At 43.0% G+C, this 24,556-nt stretch overlaps 1 protein-coding gene across 17 annotated transcripts in view; it reads left to right on the forward strand.

Moving 5' to 3' along the window:
* LOC100692188 (adhesion G protein-coupled receptor L3) overlaps positions 1-24,556 on the forward strand; it is a 254,089-nt gene that overhangs the window by 68,968 nt on the left and 160,565 nt on the right. The window lies entirely within an intron of this gene.

Consider the following 24,556-nt stretch of genomic DNA (forward strand, 5'->3'; position numbering starts at 1 on the left):
TAATTAGCAGTTATTTTTACTCCCTAAACTCGCAGAAACTTTTTTTCCCTACACTTTTCTTCTTTTGATTTTTCTGTCTGTTTTTTTTCCTCTGATTTTTCAATCTATTTTTAGATCTGTCCCTCTTACTCTTGGCTCCATCTCTTGCTCTCCTGGCAATAGAAAAATGAACTGAAATTACTTTCAAAGAATCACTAACGCCGCGCTGGCTTTGTGGCGTACGTTTAGGATTGTGAAAGTTTTAAGAATTAGGGGGGGAAAAAAGAAAAAAAAGGACATCTTTTATCACTTCATGAATTAAGATCTTAAGATTAATTTGCAAGGTCTTTCTTTTACCACGTCTCTGTAAACGGAAATCGCAGCGTTTCCCCTTGGCCTTCTGTGGATTGTTTCAGAGGCAAAGTAAATGAAGTCATTTAAATTCAGATTAAAAGTAGTCAGTGGTGGTGGTCTGGTAGCTCGGGGTGTGGATGCGGCTTGGGTTTAGATGTAGGGAGTGACGGGGAGTGGGGCAATGGCCCATAAAAATGTTAATTTAATATGGCGAGAACCATTAATGGGAGATTTGAGGCTAATTGAATTGTTTTTGTGCTGTGATATCTGCGGATGGGATGGGATTGGGGGGGGGCGGGTAAAAAGCACACTTCTTCGTTTTTTGATTTTTTTTCCCTTAAAGCTCAGAAGAAGGTCAGGGGGCCAACAATATGTTACAGGCTACATCCGTCTTTAGAGAGCTCCATTGAGTAAAGGTTTAGGCATTACGAGGTAGTCGAACTGGAAATGAAAATTCATTTTTGCAAAAGAAAGGACTATTTATAAAGCTGTCTCGACTCCCTCCTTTGAGGAATGCAGGATGAACTCGGTGCTGTGTGGGTAAGAGCTGTTGATGATTGCCACTATTGAAAGTCTGGTGGGAAGGAGTGCTAATGATGGTGAGCTAGGCTTCCTTTTTCCCAGTGGAGCACTGTTAGCCTAGCGTTCTAGGTCCTGTTTTCGGGTTGAAATACAAACTTGTCGGCACAATGGGACCTCGCAAATGTGTAGTGGCACTTGGTTTAAATAATTGGTGATAGTAGTTGATAGCTACTGAAACGTGGGCTTGTTAAAAGAGGGAGGCGTGGGACAGGGAGCATTTTTCTCTTGCATTTTTGCAACAATGCGAGTGGCCACTGGGACCGAGGCTGACTGGTAGCACTACGGATACCTCTTACTGTACTACCCATGGGGGCCACTCACGGGCCTGATCATAAGCATTAAGTTTTAACACCAACTCCAAAAGAGAGTTCATTGTCATTTAGGTTAATTTGAGAATTCAAAAATAAAAAATATCAAAGTGCTTTAACTCCACAGCTGATTACCAGTAATGATCAAGTACTGATAGAAATAACGGATTCGTGAGTTTCCCCTTAATGCCGGCAGGTAGCTGACACATCCAGACATGAGTATGGGACAAGTGGACATATGCTGTGCTTCTGAATGTAAAACTTTATGAATTTTAAAGTTTACCCTAAGCTTTTAGAATAGAATAGAATAGAATAGAATAGAATAGAATTCAACTTTATTGTCATTGCACATGTCACAGGTACAGGGCAACGAAATGCAGTTTGCATCCATCCAGAAGTGCTTTAGCCATGATATAGATATATTACAATATATATTAGCAATAATATAGATATGTAAGTATATTACAGAAATGGGTCTATTATGGTATGTTATAATGTACACGGTATGAAGTATGTTATGAATATTCTATAACTATAAGTATGTACAGGCTGTAGTGAGTACAAGCTATGTACAGGATATGAACAGGATATAAATATGAAAAAAACTATACAGAAATCTGAGATATACAGTTATACAGAAATGTGAACTATGCAAGTTATAAACAGTTGAAGGATTAAAAATTATTGTATGTACAGAATGATTATTTACACAGAACTATACAGTAGTGCAGTTAAGATAAGTGAGATATGTGGATAATTTCTACAGAGGCTGTATAAAGTGCTAGTGGTTGTGAGTGGTGGTTCAGTCCATGTTATTATTGTGTGTTTGAGGGTACGGTTGTCCATTGTGTGTGTGTGTGTGTGTAGGTGGTTGTGGTTGTGTGTATGTTCAGTCCATGAGTTTAATGTGGGTCAGATGTCAGGAGGCAGAGTTCATGAGTCTGACAGCTGTGGGGAAGAAGCTGTTCCGGTACCAGGTGGTCTTAGTCCAGAGGCTCCTGTAGCGCCTCCCAGAGGGCAGGAGGGTGAAGAGTCCATGTGCTGGGTGACTGGGGTCTCTGATGATTTTCCCAGCCCTTTTCAGACACCGCTTCCTGTAGATGTCCTTTATGGCAGGAAGTGGTGCTCCGGCGATGCACTGGGCAGTTTTCACGACCCTCTGCAACGCCTTCCGGTCCGAGGCAGAGCAGTTCCCGTACCAGACTGTTATACAGTTGGTCAGGATGCTTTCGATGGTGCAGCGATAGAAGTTCACCAGGATGTCTGAGGACAGGTGGTTCTTCCTCAGAGTCCTCAAGAAGAAGAGGCACTGGTGAGCCTTCTTGACCAGCTTGGAGCAGTTGGTCGTCCAGATGAGATCCTCGGAGATGTGGACTCCCAGGAACTTGAAGCTGTTCACACGCTCCACAGCCGTCCCCTTAATGTGGATGGGTGGATGTGGGTCAGCATTCCTCCTGTAGTCTTCTCGGTGTTAAGCAGCAGGTTGTTTGTGTCGCACCACTCAGCCAGACGATCCACCTCCTCCCTGTAGGCGGTCTCATCGTTGTCACTGATGAGGCCAATCACCGTGGTGTCATCTGCAAACTTAATGATGGTGTTGGGACCATCAGCAGGTCTGCAGTCGTGGGTGAAGAGGGAGTAGAGGAAAGGGCTCATCACACAGCCTTGTGGTACCCCGGTGTTCATTGTGATGGTAGATGAGCAGTGGTTATCCAGCCGGACATGTTGGGGGCGGTTGGTCAGGAAGTCCAGTAACCATTTGCAGATGAGGGAACTGATGCCCAGGTCTGTCAGTTTCCTGATGAGTTGTGAGGGGTGGATTGTATTGAACGCTGAACTGAAGTCTATAAACAGCATTCTGGCGTAGGTGTTGTTGTTGTCCAGGTGTGAGAGGACAGAGTGCAGTGCGATGGAGACTGCATCCTCTGTGCTCCTGTTCTGGCGTTATGCGAATTGGTGGGGGTCCAGGGTGGGGGGGAGACAGGATTTGAAGTGTGCTAAGACCAGCTGCTCTAAGCACTTAGTGATGATGGGGGTGAGTGCTACTGGGCGGTAGTCATTGAGGCTAGATGGGTTGGAGTTTTTGGGTATCGGGACGATGGAGGTGGATTTGAAGCAGGCCGGTACCACAGCGTGGGCCAAGGACAGGTTGAATATGTCTGTGAGCACTCCTGCAAGCTCCCCAGAACACGCTCTGAGAACACGCCCGGGGATACCATCAGGACCTGCAGCCTTGTGGACATTGATCCTGCTCAGCACCGCTCCTACATCGGTGGGGGAAAGAGTCACAGGTTGGTGGTCTGGCGTCGTGTCTGTTTTGGTTGTGGTTGTGGGGTTCCCTCGCTCAAAACGAGCATAAAAGTTGTTGAGCTCGTTGAGGAAGGAGACATCAGAGGATGTGGGGGAGGGTTTGGTGGTCCTGTAGTCTGTAATGGTCTGGAGTCCTTGCCACATGCATCGGGGGTTGGAGTTGGAGAAGTTTTATGTCCGTTACTTAAAAAATATAACCTTCTGAAAATCGGATGATTATTTTTGATAATAAAACAAGTAAAACAAAGTGAATAAGAGTGCATTTGGATAATAAAACCCAGGGTGCCTTGCTCAATTAGAACTAAAGGCAAGCGAGCAGCTTTTTATAACAGTGTTTTAAAATGATTTGAGAGTCTGGATAGCTCTTATGTAAAAAGGTGGGTTGCTCCAAAGATTAGGAGCCGCCACTGAAAATGCTCTATCGCCTCTGCTTTTATGTCTGAATCTAGCAGTTTTCAAGAACAGCCTCAAATATTTATTAGCGAGGGCTGTTTGACATCATAAAAAAAATGATGTACATAAACAACAGAAGCAATTTCCTCCTTATAACACAACTTATTCTCTATTGTATCAAAGTAGATTTTGTTAAAATAAATGACAGTAGTAAAATAAAACTCAGTAAACTCATTTGTGATTCAAGCCTCAGCATAAATGTCAAAGCACACACACTAATGCTTAACTAATACTGTTACGAGCAGCACAAAGGCACTCATATATCCATATACAAGCAGCCATATTTAGAGCAGACACTCTGTGTGGTCACTGTTGTTAGTCCCTTTGACCTTTCATTTGATTAGCATTGACTGTAAAGTGCTGCTTAAAACAGATATGTCAGTCAAGCTGCACGGAAGCGCCCCTTGGGCTATCGGTGTGAAATTCTGCCTGCATCAAAATCCGCTGCTTTTCACCTGCAATTAATTTTCTTAAAGCTGCAGCTTTACTGGAGGAATCTGTTCTCCCGTCTTTGGAACGAGAGCGTTTGCACGTGTCGTCATCAGAAAGATGCATAACGATTGTCTGCCGGTTGGACAAACAACTGTAGGATTACACAGACGCAGCCCATTAGAAAGCGTCCCCGGGGATGGAGGTGAAGTGGTTGAAATAAGGCAGACATCCGAGAAATGTGGCTGAAACGTGTCAGCTGTAGACGCCCTGTGACGTTCAGTTTATGGAAAGGAAGTAAGGGCTGTCTTTTGCATGTTTTAGCGCCGCCATAAATCCAGTATACTTTACATTTTTTGAAGTGTTTTTTTCCCCCCAAAGCATAACACGGCTGCATTTTCCTTTTTCTTTTTTCCTCTCAGCTGCATTTATTTTATGTCAGTACATTATGAATAAGATGGGAGAAAAGCGCATTCATCAGTCTTAAAATCTGTTTGCGATCATTCGGAAAAATGGTCAGCTGCGGGGGTCGTGTGATTTCTCGTAAACGGGCCGAACCATGAGAAAACACCTTCACAGTCCTTTAAATCAATCATCCTGCTCTCTCTGTGATCAACCTCTCCTTCATCGCCGAGGAATAGGCGACATCAAACTCGTAGACTCTGTAAGGCAAAAAACCAGCCGCGCTGGTGCATTTCGTAGCAGATTTAGCGGCTGACACCCAGCAAATAATTTGACATGTTCATCAAGAGCAATCATTTAATACTCAGCCTCGTCCTGATGCTATGAGCAGACGTGGCCAGATGTTGCCAGTGAACTGTTTTGCAGCTGGGGGAAGCTTGAGAGGGAATATTCACCACAATGTCATTGTGCATGTTTCACCCTGAGAGTGTTGGAAATGTGTACTCTGGGGGATGCTGGCCTACTTTGGCATCTATATTCCCTTTTGTCTGAAAGTCAGGCACACGCACCCCCGCGCGTGCACACGCTGACTAGCGTCAAGCAAAAGAAACTAGCACCGTTCCCACTGACACACATGCAAAGTCGCACTTTTAATAATCACAGTACACATGCACGCTGATGCATTCGCCACTTTAGCCTAAGAGGCTGAAATAGAAGCCCAACAGTGGCCTTCCTTGTCTTTTTTTCTTCTGTTTTTTTGCTGTTGAGCAGAATGAGGAATATTTCTGGACAACCGTCACAGCAGCAGATTAAAAAAGAAAAGAAAGTTAAGGAGGGAACGCAGCTTAAGGAGCGATAAGGATGCGTGGCTGTTTGTACGTGGGTGGCTCTTTGTTTGCTTGTATGCGAGTGTATGTGCTTCCCTATCATCTTCTGGTCTGTGCGCGAGTGGAGCTACAAAGTCCGTGCCAGATTAATAAAAAGTTCTATCCCTGATGCTGTCACGGGGGCTTGAAAAATAGGCAGAACGCAACCTTGTCGTTGTTTCGGTAAGATCAACTAACAAAAGGAAAAAGCAATGTCCCGAACACTCGAGCCATGCCCGAGCGGCGCATTAATCATGCGTTTCTGTGCATGTAAAATCCTCCTGGATGACTTTTAGATTCATTCCGCTTAATACTGCCCCGTGGAATCGGAGACATCGCCGTGTTATAATGGATGACGGCTCAAGAAACAAATTTAGGAGACGAAGAACATGAAGTCTGACTCTTGGTTGTACGGTCAGATACAAGCGCATGCATCAAGCGTGGAAGCAGATATCATCCTGCTGGGTGAGGAGGGGCAAGGAGGGGTTGGTAGGTAATGAGGAATGGATGAGGCAGTGAGACAGATGTGTAGCTGCCACATCTGTTCAGCGTTTGTTAGGTGTTGCACTGGTAGGTTTTTGTATCTTGCAGAAAAATGTTGGGTAAATGGCAGTTCTGCAGATGAACATACATAAGGTCCGTCTCGCCTTTCATGCATGCCTGCGTTCTCTTGCGGGCCTTAAACAAAGCTGCGCCTTACAAACAACCCTCTCTTTCTCACATTCCCGTATCATCATTAATATGCTAAGGTTAGCTGTGTCTAACCAAACAAGAGCATTAAACTCTGACGTCAGGCTCGCTGTTCCCGTACCCGATCCACTTAATTAATCTTTTACTGCCAGGGCACTGACTCCATCCGCCAAGGCATCCCTGGATTTGCCTAATTTGCTTAATTAATTAAACAAATGATTTATTTGAGCTCATATTTCAAAGCGGCAGAAAGTTCTTTGTAGAGCCTACTGAGGCATGTGCTGTTGTGTTGTGACTGCGAGATGCCTCTTCAAGCATTGCAAATAAGTGGGCTTTGGAGTGGGTGGATGTCAATCATTCATTTGCACCAGCATAATGTACATGCATATACAGCACTTTGGGGCAGGGATATATTATATATGCATTAGAAGGCGACGTTAGATGAGGAAAAAAAAAACAAACAACAGGACTTTATTTAGACCGGCATTGTTTCGCTTTGGTAAGAGTAAATCGAGAGTTCGACAACTGTAGCTTTTGCACAGCGTCTTCACTGACAAGACAGCTGGGCTTACATATTTAGAAGTGTAGCATGAGTGGGCGGGGGACGATTTAAAGTTATACAAGTGGGCCAAGAACAATTTGAATGCTTTGTGCACTGCTATGCACTGGACCATCTTAAGCTGCAATGGGAAACATGCAGTACAGCAATGTGCTGGTATGAGGCAGGTATCGGCCTCATATCAATAAGCAATCGCAAAACAAACATGTCTAGTCATTATTTAAACTTTCAGGTCAAGCCAGTATTCAGTCCTTTTGAGTTTATGGAAAGAGTGCCATGCCCATTCCTATTATCTACCATCCATTTTGCATAGCGTATCCGATATCAGTTTATTGTTTTGTATAACTCTATTGCGTATTTTTTTGCATGACTGGGTGTAATCCACCCAGTCAGTCCACCCATATTATTTGTATGTAGGTGACGTGCAGCCAGACGTACGGACACGGACTAGGGATGTCACCAGAACTGATATTTAAGGTATACTTTTTTTACTCCCAAAGCGTAACATTTTACGCTAGGTGACAAATCGTCGGTATATTACGCTTCCGGGCACCCAACACGTCCCTATATTACGAGATCGGAAAAATGAGGAAACATGAGAACCGTTTGGAATGAATCTACACATGTACGTTTATTTTACTTAAATTGGAAAACACTATCTAACGTCATTAAAGTGGTGGTTAGGGTTAGGACTGTAATACATGGCTGAAACGTGTATTACCGTGGGAGCGTCATTCTACTGGATTTCATCCATAACCCGGCGCGTAGCATAAAAACGCGGACGGTCACCCTTTGCGTTCCTCAGGAACGCCTCGGGACGTGACAAATCGTCGGTATATTACCCCTCGTGAGTGAGAACGGGCTGGATATTGAAATTCTGAAAAAGCGACGCCACTTGTTTTTTGGCATCAAGTCAAAAGAAGTGCAGCAAATAAAGAGAGCTGTAGCTGAATGCATTCACAAACCACTGTTGTTCTAATCTTTATCTTTAAAAAATTACTCTTAATTTTGTTTTTTCCCCCTCTGCGGTATCACAAGAGTAGCAAGCATGCACTGTTTCCTGCATATTAGTATTTAGTTTGAAATTCTAGCACTGTGACAACCACAACACTTGTTAATTTTTCTTAGTTTAGCATCCTTAATTCTAAATTGTACAATTAATAAATACATAAATAATGAAAAGCTACTTCATTCACACCCACAGAAATCAGCCTTCTTTGAGGACCTTGAATGTCATTGCAAGATTTCATGAAAATTTGTTGAGCTATTTTAGCATTAATCAAGCTGCGATCCCCCTGAGCCACGGTAAACACTTTTAGTTCCAGCTGTATTTTTTGTTAGGGCGCAGTCCTAGTTGTGCAAAACGGTAAGCCTCGTTGACTCTGGGCGCGGCGAGTATGGCTTTCAAAGTATACATGTGCTTATTTCTAGCACTTGAGGGAAGTCTTGACTTGAAAGCCACAGATTTTAATCAAATAATAAAAAAAATAGATGGGAGGTTTTTTAAAATTGATATTATAATAGAAGTTGGATTGCTTTGAAAATAGTTTTCATGATATACTTTAAAATGCCTCTGGTTGAATGCATTAACAGGTTTATTTTTCTTTTTAATTTGCATCTCTATTATATTTTCACAATAAACCCCACAAGACTTACTAAAACAAACAACATGCATATTTGGAAAAATCAAATTTTATACCCACCCTAAGGATGGGTTGCACAGCTGCCACTTGAATGACAGCTTCTTTCAAGTTTTCACTTTTAGTTTCAGTTGTTAGGACGTGTTGCATCGTTTGAATACAAGTTTTTCAATTAGATCTAAATATGCAGCGCTGAAAGACTCGTCCTCTTTGGATTCGGTTGAATTTTCCACGTCCGTGTAATATATTTCGTGTGGCGTTTGGCATCAAACATTCCCTTCTCTTTTTATGTCCTTCTGTAATGAGTGAAAAATCAATACCTGCTTGATATGGGGAATAAAAAAATGGCCCTTGCTGCCCGTGGCATCCGTAGCGACGGCTTGACATTGCCAAATTGCTGTCAGAACGTGCAACCCAAGAGGAATGAATGACAGTGACATTAAGAATGGCAGGGTGGGGTTAAATACCTCTCCATGTTTTATAGGTGTCTGCACCGGGACCTGTGTATATCTTCCAAATACATGAATTAGAATCTCAATTCACTCAACCCACTTGCACAAGCATAATTTGCTAAGCGCTGAATGATGCCATTTAAAGTGGACTTGGAGCTGGCCGAATGGTGTTTAATGAGGACAGATATTGACAGCGAGGTCAAGTGGCAGTGGATGTTAGTTTACATTAGACTGCATAATGTGTATGTGTGTGCGTAGTGCATGTGCATGTTTTGTAGTGTCAGGAAGGCTGGAGGGAGAATTGCTAAGTAACCCCGCAGCCCAGCTCGCACAGCAAAAATGGTGGGCGTACAATACCACAGGGTTTCCCACACTGCATAACAGCAGGGGTCAGGGAGTAATTTAGGGTGTGGGCGGAATGTGAGGAGCAGGAAGGGCAAAAAAGAAACCAAGCAGAGAGACAATGCACTGACCCGTGCTTTACTCAATTTGTGAAATTAATGACCTTTTTCTCATTTTGTGAATGTTTATTCCCATCGTCTGTGGAATAACTGTACATGTGCTGTGCATGTATGTGAGATACGGGATTTGTATTCTGATGGCACATTAGGTGCAGTGACAGACTGTGCATGTGATTACATGTAGCGATATTAAGACACTGCAGTGGTGTATATGCTAATCTTTCAGCTTGGAAGGATTGCCCCCGCCTCCTCCTCCAAGCACTGTTTCCACCATAAGGCTTTCACAATCACGGATGAGGGTATGATGATGGTGGTGAGACTGTGTCCCAACCACCCACATAATGAATTGCTGCTGCAGCAGTGCATGATTTAAACATGCCTTGAGGCATACTGTACGCATTTTGCTAATTACTCAGATTACAATCTGTCATTCCCAAGCACATGTTGCTAATAGCATGAGTTGATATTTGCATAGATGTCTGTGTTTATGTGGTTGGGAACTGGGATATTTCCATCTTAATATCTGCCTGTTCCCATTTATCTCTCTAAATACACGGTTCAAAATGAGATCAGCATTCTGTTCAACACAATTGAGATTTGATATTTTTACCTTCTTAAAATTTAAAAATTGATAGCAAAAGTAATCATTGTAATCAATTTGCATCCTATTTGGGCTTTAAAGAGAACATTTTTAATTCAATCCTAAAACTTACCTCACAACAACTGCAGCTCTTTAGTTAATAGCTAGAAATGTTTAGCTATTACAGTCTAGCTAAACTGCCTAGCTAAACAACCTAGCTAGACATTCTAGCTACTAGCTAGGCTGTCTAGATGAAATTACTATTCTATTCAGCATAGCTGGGATTTGATATTTTTACATTCTTAAAATAAAAAAGTTGATGCTAAAACTAATCATTGTAATCAACCTAGCTGTTAGCAAGACTAGCTATCACTGTTTAGTTAGACCGAGACGGTCTACTGAGTCTAGCTAATAGCTAACCAGCAAACTTGCTACCAGTGTCTTTCAAATTAAGGGCAGCACTGACCAAGTGGTGGTGTTTTGGCACTGGTGGGCAACGCTGAGGTCTCGTATTAGTGGAACATGTTGCTCAAAGGTCACAGTTGCAAATTTTCAAGTGCTTTTTCTGTTGGCCCAACCGAGAGACATTTTAACTTTCTGTTGATAAAGAAATTAGCATAACGGCTCCCTGTTGCCAAAACAAAAAAACAGCCTTGCAAATGAAGAGCATATTACAGTAGCCTTATTGTGAACAGTACATTACAGTGAGGGAATGTTAATTTGCACATTATCAGTACATCTTTTGCTGCATGTGGTATTATTGCTGTTGTTCAGCCTTGTAGGAGCAATTGAGAGCATTAGACAAATGCAGAGGAAAATACAGGTGCCTTCTTTTGTGGGACTCGGAGGACGTGTGAAGCAATACCTCCTTTATTTGACCAACAAAGGGAATAATTGGAAAACAAAAGGGGCAAAGGATTAATCAGCCACTGTTCCTTTTGATCTCCTTTCCTTCCCTTATGCGGCACTTGAGCTAACAGGGTGAATTTTAATGTATTCATTCACAAACAAAGATCCAATGCCATTTTGCCTCAAACTAAAGTTCACCACAGATGCAGCAGGCCAATTATAGTCAAGGTAGCATGGGACCCTGCTCTCTCTTCCCTCAGCTCTATCATTGAATAAACCAACCATGCACAGTGGCTGATGATTTTGCCTCAGCGAATCAATATTGAGTATTGTAAAGTGTGCATTTATGGCAAAAGCGTAGGGGGGATCAAATGATACCGTGGCACAGATTAGCCCATGAGAGCTCGAGAAGAACAGAGAGGGGTAAGAAGCGATAGAGTTAGTTGCGTGGGGGTGGGGACGATACTAGAGATGGCCTTCGGTATAGCCCAGTGGCCTTGTAGAGGAATTCAATACAGCCATTGACAAAAGAAGGCTTCCATTGTAGAGGAACCAGCCTCCTTTGGGAAGCTGGTCCATTTCCTTATTAATTGTGCTCTCATTAAAATAAAAGGAAGGAGAGAGGGGAATGGATAGCCCGAGAGTAATGGTAGCTCCTCAGCGTGGCCTCCTTGTTTGGAAGGATGCCAGGGTCAAGTAGTTTACAGTTCCAGTGCTTTGCACTGGGTGGAAAATACAGTGTAGTTTATGCGTTTTATGTACTGCATGAGCAGCGCACACGCACACACTCCCTCTCCCTCTTTATTATCTTTCTTTCAAACCCTCCCACACAGAAGGACACAAATCTTCCATAGTGCTCCCCTCCCGCTGCATCCTCTGCAGATGTACAGTATCCAAGGCTCAAGGGGTCACAGCCTGCCCTCAGTCTCACACCACAGCTGTTACCCGCGGGAGGAGTCGTCTGTTTAGGCCATGGATCACTGATATCCTGACCGAACAGACTCCCCGAGATAGCCCTTGACTCTGTGCTCAAAGTATAATTCCAGTTTATTACAAACTGGGTCATATTTTCAGTAGATTTATCAGTTATGATAGCACAGCTCCGGACGAATTAAATGCTGAGATCTGGGAGTACAGCAACAAGTCGTAGGAAAAAAGACAACCCCCACAAGCAATCAGAGAGTCTGAAAGCTTAATATACTCGTGGTTATTAAAAGACCTTTATTTAGAGAGAGAAAGTGGACATGAGCACAGCCAAAATGCTCATAATAGCCTTTCTTTATGTAATAATCTGTATGCAGAAGGTTACAAAGGCAGACCAAGAGGAAGGCCTATGAACCGCGATGAAAACCTCTTTGGTCATCTGGCTTCTACTTGTTCTTATCCAGCTTTTAGCATCTTTTAATAATGGTATGGTAGCTGTTCTCTTTCACATATGCAGGAGAGAGTCTGCATCAGAGCGTGCAAAAGCCAGGACGCTCGCAAGTTTTACCGTGCAGTCGAACTTCACACGGACTTTGTAGCAGGGAGCTGGCAGGACTTTTGAAAATATCCATTCCACCTGTGTTGGACGTTTGCATTCTCAAAGGCACTTAGAAAAGTTTTGGGGCTGCACTGCATGTGTAAAAACAGCTTCAGATAATTGGAAACACCGAGTTGCAGTGAACACCGAGCGTAGAGACTGACGTAAGGAGAAAAAAAAGGAGAAAACGTCCAAGGCCCAACTTGACCAGCTGCAAATGTAATTGTGCTCATCCACACACTGCAGGGAACATTTTCCCAAAACCTCTCGCCAAAACACGAAAGCGGCTTATTTACCTCGCATCACTTCACACACTGCTTCTAGATTTAGATTTATTGTATGTGAAATCTGGTGTTGTAATCTTTTTTAATTTGGAAGCCATATCCGAGCATTAGCTTTTTTTTTTTTTCATTTCTCTTCAGATGTTTCTCCTGCTCCCTATTTTTGGCTTGATTATATTATATAATTGCACAATCTGCAACGGTTTGTCAGCAAACTGTTCAAGCAAAATGCAGAAATGAATATGTTAAACACCCTGTAAATGAAAATAAATCAGAGCGTTTATCTTCCAAACATCTTTTACACTTTGTTTTTTGCCCCCCCACTCACACTGTGTCTGTTTTATCTCCCTCCTTATGGGTCCTCAGCTTGTTGCAAGCTTTGTTTATACATCTGATATCTCTTCAGTGTTAAGTGCGGCATGTACAGCTTTTTTTTCGGTTCGGTCAGTCTGTTGAATGTGTTACCCTCTCTGAGATGGAGAATACCATAGTGAAGATGTCTTTTTTTTTTAAGGAGTTGGAATGGGGGGAGGCAGAGGGCAGGAGTCATAACTTTCACAGACATTTCCTTATCCCTGAGACCCTACAAAAGACCAACTGTGTCAAATGAGAAAAATTGCAGGTGCACATTCCCCAGTGGTGTACTCCCTCTTGCCTCCCACTCTCCTCACACATATTAGGCCATGCAAGCACACACACACACACAGACAGAGGCTGTAAGAGGAGGGTGGGGGGATGGAAGTAGATCCTTTTTCACTGCGATAATACACTCCTTTCTCTGCCGTGATATGGACTGAGGAAAGGCTTGAAACCGGAGAGGCAGAGTGAGCGATGTCACTCCGCAGCAGGCGACGGCGTCGCATCGCATGCCATTTTTATAGGCCCGCTGCAGATGTTTCCCAGTTGCGCGTTAGAGCCTGCGCATACAATGGGGTGCATTCTGTATCGAGGTCACGGTGGGGATGGCGGGGACCACCCTTCAACTGAGCGGTCGGGATTTAAATCCTAGCCTCCCATCTGACGCATTACTCTTATCACGGATGAGTCACATGGATGAGGAAGGATGTATCTTTAATGTTTTCCTTCAAAGTCCAGAGGATACCAAAAGACAATATCCACCCTAGCTGTAGCCTATTATTTATTATGTTTATTGTACAAGCTCTGCAGTTGCAGTGCAAGCAAATACAAGCATAAAGGAATAATCTTAGCTTTTTGTTCTTCTTTTATTTAGTTCAATCCAAAATATAAATTGGTATTGGCCTTTGCTTTTGTGTGTTGCCAGCAGGGTTGTTGCATGGCGCCCTCTGCTGGATAAGCCATGCAAAATCAACCCTCATAGCATAGTTGAAGGGTGTTTCTCCTGTCTCTTTCTTGCTTATTTAAAATTTTCATGCATCGCCTTTAGAAATGCAGATACCGATTTATCGGCAAGTAGCTAATATCGGCCTGTATATCGACCCCATCAATAATATTTGATTATCTTTGATTTAAATTTTAATTTACCACCTCACGTAATTCAGAGCCAGAACCACAAATCATGTACTTTCACTGGACTTAGCCAACAAGTTAGTATGTGTCCAATCAACATATCTTTTATCCATCAATCTTTAAACATTCTGCACAATTCATGCATATCCAGCACAGTATTCTGCCAAAACAGGCCTTTTCTTTTTCGCATTTAACTATTGTATTTCACAAAGGTGCATAGCCTCGCCTGCATGTTAATCCGGTAAGCAGTGAAGTAGTTCTTAATATTTTTGCAAAACTTTTTCCATTAAACATTAAATTGTGAAAATTTTCGTGACCTTTCTAAGATATGTGTGAGAAACCTGAAATTGTTTGCAGGAGTTCAGCCTAAAAATAATATATGCAACCACTGAAGCCTTTGTTTCCCAGTAACAGGTTTACAGAGTAAATTAGTTGTTATTTGAGGTGCCATCCTTTCTCAGTGTGATATTGTAGCACACATCGCAGCTCCACACCTGCTCGTGTGAAGCCATGTATGGCGCGTTTTGCCCCAAATCTCACGTTCCCTGCTATTTCATGCGCCTTATACTTGTTGTCAGATCTCAGTGTGCCACATGTTAAGAGTTGTAGCCGGATGACTCGATGCGTGAGAACCGCGTACACGTTGCTTCATACATATTCAGAAGCCATTATCTCCGCACAATAACCCCACGTCTGATACCTGTCATTTGAAATGCAGAAGAAAAGACGATCAAAGGAGATCATCATAGCCGCGTGTCTCAGATGTAGCGTAGCCACCCAGGCTAATTGCAGCAGCAATGCCTTGATTGCATACATGTGGAATGAGATTACTTCTTCTTCGTGGGTGGTTAAAGAATCACTTTTTTTCCCCTTCTCTTTTTGGTTTTTGGCATTCATTTCCAGCAGTAGATTTTTTGGCTCCGACACCTTTTATCTCACTTTCCCTTGTTACTTTTTCCTTCTTCACAAATCCACACGTTCCATTCTCTTCCCTTCTGTGTCTTTTTGCTTCTCAGCTGGCATCATGTCAGTGCAAACCATTTAGCTTTGCTTCGAGCTAGCACAATCAGCCCTTAAGGCACCGTGACCCGACTAAAAGAGACCTTCTTTCTACTAGAGATGTGCGTTCTTGGTGGGGATGGGGGCGGGGGGTGCTAAAATGTCCTCCCTGTTTGGCTCGCGCTATCCTGCAGGACAAGCTGGCGCGCCGTGAAGGGACTGACGCGACTGAATCAGCGCTACACACTGTCGGTGGTGTTTTAGCCACGCAGGGAGGAGGTGTAACAAAGCAAGCGGGGGGCCCGATTTGAAAATTGTCATCCTTGAGCAGTGTCACATTCTTTAGGCGTACGCACCAGATAGCAAGATTCCCCAGGGTGAAACACCCATTGGATAATGTATTAAAATGGGCATATGCGCACCCGAACACAAGTGCACGGCACACAAATGAATAAATCACAAGGGAGGTAACAAAAGCAGCCAGATGCAGTTAAGTGCAGATACAGACAGCTTTTTAATCTGCTGATATCATCCGGCACATCGAATTGCACCACAGTATATAGGGCAAAACCCCCCACCGCCATCCCACCCGCTCCCCCTTTTTCATCTCACTGTTATGTGTACTTATTCAAGTATCTTTAAGACGCATGTTTCAGAGGTTTTATATGGCTGCCTATAGCTCAACTAGCTTAGGTACTGCATGTGTGAGAAAAAGGATCTTTTTTTATTATGAAAGTGACTCCACTGATACAAATAATGGGACAATAGGAAGCCTCTGTTCACCTACAAACATAACAGATGCATATGCATGAAATTACATTTTAATTTTGTCATTTAAATAATTTCTTGTTCTTCATTATGTGCGTAAACATTAGAGCACCCAGCTTTAATTGGTATTAATTCATGCTTTTTGCCCTCGGATATTACACTGCGGTGTAAAAAAAATAAATAAAATACTCGCAGAAGTGTGAGAAAGAGAATTGGCTTAGGTTTATTTCCAAACGCGCTCTGCCACAGAAAACAAATCACCACAATGTAATTCAGACTTGGGTCCTTGTATGAGGGTGCGTTTGATAAAACGGAATGCAAACAAGTTCACGCAAAGAAGGCGACGAGAGCGAGACTCCGTTCGCTGGATTTGTCTTCAAATGGCAGGAAATTGAAAAATGTTCACCCCGACTTGCTACAAACTCCAAATAAGGGCAAATTTTTCATACCGCCTTAATGACACGCTCAAAAGGGAAATTACATCAACAGCCAATATGCTGTTTTATGTAAATACTTTACTCTCTTTCTCCTTGTTTCCAATTCAAACACACATTTGTCTTTCTCAAGCTACAGCAAATCACAAACTGCCGCGTGAACAGCAGATATGCTGTGGCGGCGGCGGTCGCTGTCGTTCTTCATACTGCTGTGTACACTGTTCAGGATGAACTCATGTGAAATCTTAACCTCATTACGATCATAATCAACCGATCCAAAAATCGTATTGAGCCAAAAGCAGAAAGTTAATATCAGTTTTGTTGTGACAGCTGGCGTTGTGCTAACCTGGTGGCCACTATGTTAGTGCTGGAGTTCAGCTCCATTTGCTTTGAGTATTGCACTATTAATACAGTTATAATAAGTAGAGCCCCAGGGATCCATTCAGACAGTGATATTGCCTGGTTTCCTATTCATTACAAGAGAAACACATTTTCTGGTATTCTGTCATCGGTTGGTGCTATATTTTATGTGAAAGGGCCTTCTACAATACTGTGGGTTGCTATGGAAATGAATGAAGTGCACTGAGGTGTTCAGATGAATGGTGCCGGCTAAAGTTAAGCAATAGATATAGCAAGAGATATTCAAGTGTCCTTTAAACCAGAGTGTGTATGCTGAGATCACAGATTTGAAGAAACAACAGTTTTTAAAAATTCAACCCAGTTTTGTTTATGTAGCGCCAAATCACGTCGGTAGTCGCTTTAAGTTGCTTAATATTGTGAGGCAAAGACCCTACAATCAGTGACCCCCTATGAGCAAGCACTTGGCAACAGTGGGAAGGAAAAACTTCCTTTTAACAGGAAGTTTTTAACCTATGGCAAAACCAGGCTCAGTGAGGGGCAGCCATGACCGGTTGGGGATGAGGGGAGGAAGACGGGACAGAAGACACGTTAAAAAGGCATTTTTAAATTTAAAAAAAAACTAATTTATGTTTTAAAAGCAGAACTCTCTTCTTGGTAGGTATGAACTAAATGAAGTAATATGGAATAATAATAACTGGATATGACAACTGTCTGGTTTGTCACCCAACGCGTTTGTTGATGGACTCACACTTTGACTTGAAGGCTTCAAAGATGTCACCACAGTCATTTTTGAGACAAAATAAAAATAAACTGCTAGCATTTCACCGACAAAAGCCTGAGCGCAGGCAGGCTGTCAGTACAGTTATCTACACAGTAGCAGTTACTTTCAGCTGCTCCCTTATTCACAGTGGGGTCCCCACAGCAGGCAGCTCCACACATTTGATTTGGCAGATTTTTACGCCGGATGCTTTTCCTGATGCAAACCCCCCCCCAAGGGATTTGTGTCTCCTCCTGGGAACAAACCAGGGATCTTTTGCTTATTAGGCGACTGTATAAACCACTCTGCAATTAACTACCCTGTGAGCCATATTATTTAACACAGAACAGCACTGTAAAGTACCTTGAAATGATCCTCTTGACCAAGACCGTGGTCAAGAGGATCGGACCACTGATTGGAATTTGGTGAAGCTTACCAGATAGCATGGAGTCAGCCTCAAGAAGGAATCAGGGAAACTGCCATTTATGGCCCCTTTGTCACCTGTGTTAGCTTCGTTTGCAGCACAGGCTCATGGCAGTTTGTGAAATTGAATACTGATTGTTATACTTCTTTGTTACCAATTTCACCCAAGTGACAGTCGACAACCTCCGGCAACCACTTAACAACCCCTCCGGGAATAAACATTTTTCCCTAGTAACTGGAGGTTGCCGGGTGGTCAATGCCTGGTGTCCTAAGCCCCGTGTGACTGAGGCCTTAAGTTTAGATAAAGCTCATGGTTTGTGGTGCAATGCAATTTGTACCGATAAAAAACAAAACGTGTGCGCGAACACTGAAAAGCAGATTAGTTATTCGTGACTTTTTGACATCTTATCAGGAGACTAGCCTATCATCTTTCAGTTTAAAAGTGTCGCTGCTTGACCGCAACTTAGAGAATGTGTTGCCTTGTTGTAGATTGTAATGTCTCATAGTGCAGTAAAAAATAGAGATAAGTTGGCTTCTCTGCTCCTTCACTTAAGAAGAAGATGGTATCTCTTAAAACATACTCCTCAGTAAGAGCAGATGTTATGGGAGTGACCATGGAGACAAAACATTAAGTTTAAACCTCATAATGGTTTGAAGTGAAAGATTAAGTGGTGACAGCGATTACTGCATATGTCACGTGGAGTTATATTACCTTCAGTTTATATTAGCAACAACTGTGTTTCAGAATGTGATTACATTAGTAAAGGACTGTTATAAACATGGGTTTAAGACAAGTACAGCCCCCCCACCTCCACCCCCAAAAAGAAAAACCGATACAGCACTTGCACTTGCGTTTTCCTCGTCTGAACCACCTTTCCTTGAGAAGTTCATATTAGCAAGGTTGCACTGCAGTTTGTCTCGGTTCACAGTGCTAAACTTAGCTAAGCTGTTGCCTCCAGTACGCTGCTGGGCAATTCCATCTGATGATATGGAGCAAAAGAGGCGCAAGGGAAAGACCTCTTTCCCCGCACACAAGGCAAAAATCGGGCTGTTGTTTCTTTTCTTTGACCTCAATTACTATGGGGGCATGTGTTGCTATAGGGGCATGTTGAGTCATGTCTGCTCTGGGAGGTGTGCGAGTATCTCCTATGTGCTTGTGTGACAGGGATTGTGTTCATTTAAGACTAGGAGGCAGCGTGCAGTAGGTGGGGGCCAAGGTGCATTAGTCTTGGCTGCGATGTTCCCTTGAGTGATGCCGACACATCTGGGAACATTACAGGAAGGAGGGGGAGTGAGGAGAGGAAAGGAGAGGGAAATGGCAAAACGATGTCAGAGGCGAGGTGAACAAAGTCGGGCTCGCTGGGATGAGCTGCCGCCACGGGCACAGCCCTCTCTGCGGGCTCACTTCTGGGTTGGACTGTCTGACAGAAGCAGGGCCTCTGCGTCATTCGCATGCAGGAAAGGAAATTGGAAAGAATTAGTACTAGCAGACTCGCATGATTACGGCTGCAAAATGACAATCGCTATTATGCGTCATGATTGTTCACTGATTTTTAGAGACGGACTTTTTTTTATTGCACCGTCACGTAAACGGAACACCTCTTTAACGGCTTCACGTCTGTCCGAACCTTTGCACGAAAATGCAATTTAGCCCTCATTATTCACCTAAATTCAGTGCATGTCTTAAAAGAAAAAGAAAACAAATATGAAAAAAGAAAGTTGTACCAAAACATAACACAGAATTAAATTAATAGGGCACTGTTTTCACCTTTACATCCAGCTCCATTCCTGTAAATTAATCTGTATAAGTTCATCTTTGTAGACAAATATTTTAGTCTTTCATTCCATTCACTATGCCTCCATGGTAGATATGAATAAAACTCTCTATTTCCTCTGTATCATTTTGCATACAGGACAGGTTTTCTCACTTTTGCAAAAACGGATTCAATTGAGTTTTATTTATGCAGTGCCAAATCACAAGTACACTAACCTTAAGCCACTTTATACTGTAAGATAAAGACCCTACAAAAATACAGAGAAAACCCCAATAACCCCAGACACAGACAGCCCCCTTTGACCAAACATTTGGCAACAGTGGGAAGGAAAAACTCCCCTTTAACAGGAAGAAACCTCCGCAAGAGCCAGGATCATGGAGGGGCAGCTATCTGCTGTGATGAGGGAAGTCGAAGGAAGGGAGATGAGACAAAAAGTCGTGCTGTAGGAGAGAGCAAGACATTAATAATAACCAATGATTATTAATTATTAATGATTCACTTTCTGATTAAATATCTTTGACGCTGTGGAATCTTATTGGTTGGTGATTTCAGTGCGTCATTTTGAGCTGCATGGATGCAGTGATGCGCTGTTGATGTTTTACACTTGCGACCATTGCGTTGTTTTTCTTGGCCTTTATGCATTAATTATACTCTACCTGGTGTCTTCTCAGGTGGTTGAATAAGTTATAATGCGTGCTGCAGACATGCAGCACCCTTATGTGCAGTCTGCAAACATGCAGTGGTGCTAGTATTTCTATAAAGATCAGCTTCAAAGTAACGAGCTCTTTGCCTTTTTAGTTTTGTGAATGTCTCTCATTTTTAACATCACTCATCCAGACCGTTCTACGAAACTTCAACTTTGTGGTCATGCACTACTGTAGGCAGCGCTTGATTCGTGCATGCTTTCCATTTTAGCCAAAAATCACGACTGAGGTTAAAATTCGATTAATTGCTCAGCCCTAAGAACTAGGATGCAAAAAAAGGGGGTTTTGATCATGTGATGAATTTCAAAACAACCTAGTTAATCTCAATACAAAGCAAAGAGTCTGAGCAACGCTGAGAGAGAATCGGGGGCAAGCTGCGGAGGATTTGACCTCAGACTCTAATGTTGTAATTTGCGCAGTAAAGTGTTTTTTAACGCAAGACCTCGATGGGACTTGCTTCCCATTTCCTCATGCTTTTCTTGTCATGGTTACGCACTTAATGAATTGAAGTAGTGATTAATTAAATGGAAGTGCTCGCTGGATGGAAAGACACTTCACCTCTATGTTCTGAGTATGTGAATCAAGCCTTTATGGAGTGATGAGCCACTTGTATTTGTTACCGGCGTGTGCAAACATAAGGCTTCTGTCTGCTGGAAGTATATCACAGAGAGAAGGGGAAGCTGCTGAGCTCTGCAGATTTCGCTCCACCTAGTGACCAATTTATTAACTCTTACAGTTATTAACTTGAACTGTGTCAATACTGCGTTGCGGTAGGAAAGAAGAAAATCACTTCCAGTGATTGCTGCGCCGTGGGTTGCGTCAGACAGAAGTTGCACGCGGCTTCTCATAAAAACATCCTCACCACGTGAGGAGGCCGATCCAATAAGCTGGAGTATTTTATTACATCTTCACCGTATCTCTATCCCTCAGCACTAATTTGTTAACACCGAGGACCTCATTTCGCTCCGGGCAATCACGGCCAGTTTGACTGACAGTTTGCAGCTCAGATTTCCACTGAAAATGAGAAAAACCCCAAAAACCCGCCATCAGTCTTCCCCCCCCCACTGCCCCTCTGCTGGAATTTGCAAGTTCGTCGTGTGTTGCCAATTAATGTGCTCAAACGTGCGCTGGTGAATGGGAGCAGAGGCAAAATGAATGGCTCGTTCATTTGGCGTGGTGAATGGATATCTGGGTGCTGTCACAATGAGTTATGCTAATTGTGCTTAGCGGCATCGTTGGTCAGTGTCAAAAGCCATCAAGTCGATTTGAGAAGTTTGTCACGATCATTCCCGCGGTGGGCTCATGGATTTATCATTACGGAGGTGTTATCTGTCATCCCGGCTGCAGGTTTCGATAAAACGCCTTATTGAGTCCATTTTTTTGGGGGGGTTGTTGTTGTTTTTCAAGTTTCAGAAACTTTTTTTTATTTTTGTCCCGGAAGTTGTGTGACCGCCTCGATCGCTTTCGAGCCTCGCATTTTTCACGCTCGGCACAAAAACGATGTTTTATTGATGCCGTTCTCTTAAACGCTCCATCTGCGGAGTTCTTTGACAGTTCAGTTCCTGGATAATTTTGCACTCCCCCATAAAAAAAGCCTTTGAGATTTCTCCTGCCTTGGGCCATATGTAAACGTAATTTATTTGGGAGAACAATTTGCCTGAACTGTTTCTCACTTCAAGATAAATAATCCCTCATGCATTATTGAAGACGCTATCCTTTTTTTCCTTTTTTTTCCCAAGCAATTCACTGAAAAGCAGTCTTGTATGTGTGTGCGCGACTTATTCCACCCCCCCCAACCCCTTCAACTTCATGCCCACCAGAAAATGTCATTTTTTGCAAACTAAGAAGTCGGTGTGACAGGCTCCCATTGGTCTAATCAAATAACAGGATCCAGATTCATGCGCTAATTAATCACTAGCTCTGGGGGCCGGACCCATCCACTGATTCTCGGTGGAAAACGAGACATTTGATCTGTTGAATCAGCTCCCTCGCCATCTCCTCCCCTCTCCTCCATCTATCTTACATTAATTCAATGAAGTCAAGAGTTCATTTGAATGCAAACTCCCCCCCCCCCCGCCCAATTTAAATTGTCTGCTGCTGAAAGCAAGCCTCTTTTTAAGAATAAAATGTTAAACTCTTACATATTCATAGCCTAAACATCTTTTTCTCCCTTTTAAAAGAAAAACAAACTAGGAACATATTTGGCTCTCTGCCAGATTCTGCCTAATTGTAGAGCACATGTTTATTGGGAAATTATCTCCCGCGTATGAGCTTGCACTCTTCAGCTGAAGCCTGCGAAATGATCTAAAACTCTCTTGTTAGGAGCCGCACATGTCCCCGACATCTGTTTTTCCAATTGATGGTGGCTCATTTGGTGGGGTTGGGGGGGGGTTCATTGTAAATGTGTGTGGTGGTCGACCTTAATCGCGCCTCCCTGACATGTTTTGTTGGGAGATGAAATGGAAAACAAGCCCCCGAAGGACCCCTGTTTTGTTAGTGCTGACTTTTAAATGTCATCGTTCTCTGTCTGCTCTTCAGTGCCTCGCGGTTCGGGTGGGAAGGCGATGGGGTCTGGGCTCAGTGTCAGTGACCCGAGAATGAGCTTTTTAACAGCGAGATTTCTTAGCTTGCTATCTCACTATTTGCCACTTGCAAACCCACAATCAGAAGGCCGAAGCCCCCACCCTCGGAGTGATTTTTAAAAGCTCTGCGGGGGTGCGACATTTTCCAAATGACCATTTTTCTGTCTGACCTTTCTGTTGCCCTTTTTGGTGAGTAATTGCAATTTTTGAAATATTCATTTGTGAATTATGTCATTTGCAAGCATCGTGATTAAAAACACTCCTCGCGTGAAGGCGGTGGAAGTATCCAGCCCTTTACGCTTTGCTTACCCCAAATCACTTCTTTCATATATATATATATATATATATATATATATATATATATGTGTGTGTTCAGCAGAGCTCTTGTCAAAGGAATTATCCAGGGAGAATCTGCAGTGGAGAAAAGAGATCCACACTGCATATAAATACACCTCTATTAGTTGAGGAGAGGGAAAGCGAGATGAAGTGAATAGAACATGGGAGCTTAGGGTAGAGGATGGACTTTCAATAAGACTATTTCGATTTTCAATAGATCTGACAATGATGTCTGCAGGTAGACGGGGATGCGTGCAAGCAGGGCAAGATGATGGCTCTGGCACCTGAGGAATATGAGCCCTATCAATCACCGCCTCCAGGCACAAATGTAATTACACTACAGTTGTTGACTAGCTGGGTAATCTGAGACATCACTGGCCTGCTTTTACTCGCCTGCATTAGGGGATTGCTGGTGCCCATGCTGACGGCGTCGTGTTCGGCGCTCTCTGATGTTTTTTTAATGTTTCTTTCGGGGGGGGGATGCTGGCATCAACTGAGCCCTTGGCTTAGCGCTGCTACGAGGTTTGAGAGAATGACTCTAAGATTTCATAGCAAATCAATGAGATCGTATTTATCGAGATTAATGCAGACTATTCAATAGGGCCTCTTTTTTTTTTTGAACTGAGGCAGCTCTCAAAGTAAGCGTGCACGCTTAAAAGCAGGAGGATAAATAAACAATTAATTCTTTTCAATCAAAGTCAATTACACTTTCGACATTTAGCTAAGTGCACCTGCCGTATTCATCCCGTGTTATCCCCCTTGCTCTGCTGTTGTCACTTTCAAAGAAGTTTGGTGTGATCCACAGCGGTGCTTTTCAGGGGGTGGAATAAATCTTCCCATTAAGAGGGAGATAATTGATGGCTTTCATCGCCACTGAATATAACAATTCCAATCTGTGATATTTCAACGGCAAGAGTGCTTTACTGTGTTGGGGCTTGAATGATTTATGAGACAAAATGAAATGACACAATAATGAGGGACTTTGTTGTTTCACCTCGCCGTGTGTCTTTGTGTTTTCTCTGTTTAGCTCCAGGGAAAGATAAAAAGTGGTACTTGGATGACTTTTTAAACTGCTAATGGTCGAGATTGTGTCCTCTTACATAAATACGGCGTAATGATCTATTATGGGACGTACACAGTACTGTGCAGAAGTCTCAAGCCACCCCTCATTTCTTTATATTCCACTGGGAAAATGGGAAATAGGTGCAGCAAT

Source organism: Oreochromis niloticus, linkage group LG3 (assembly GCF_001858045.2).
Source record: "Oreochromis niloticus isolate F11D_XX linkage group LG3, O_niloticus_UMD_NMBU, whole genome shotgun sequence".
NCBI classification, from domain to species: Eukaryota; Metazoa; Chordata; class Actinopteri; order Cichliformes; family Cichlidae; genus Oreochromis; species Oreochromis niloticus.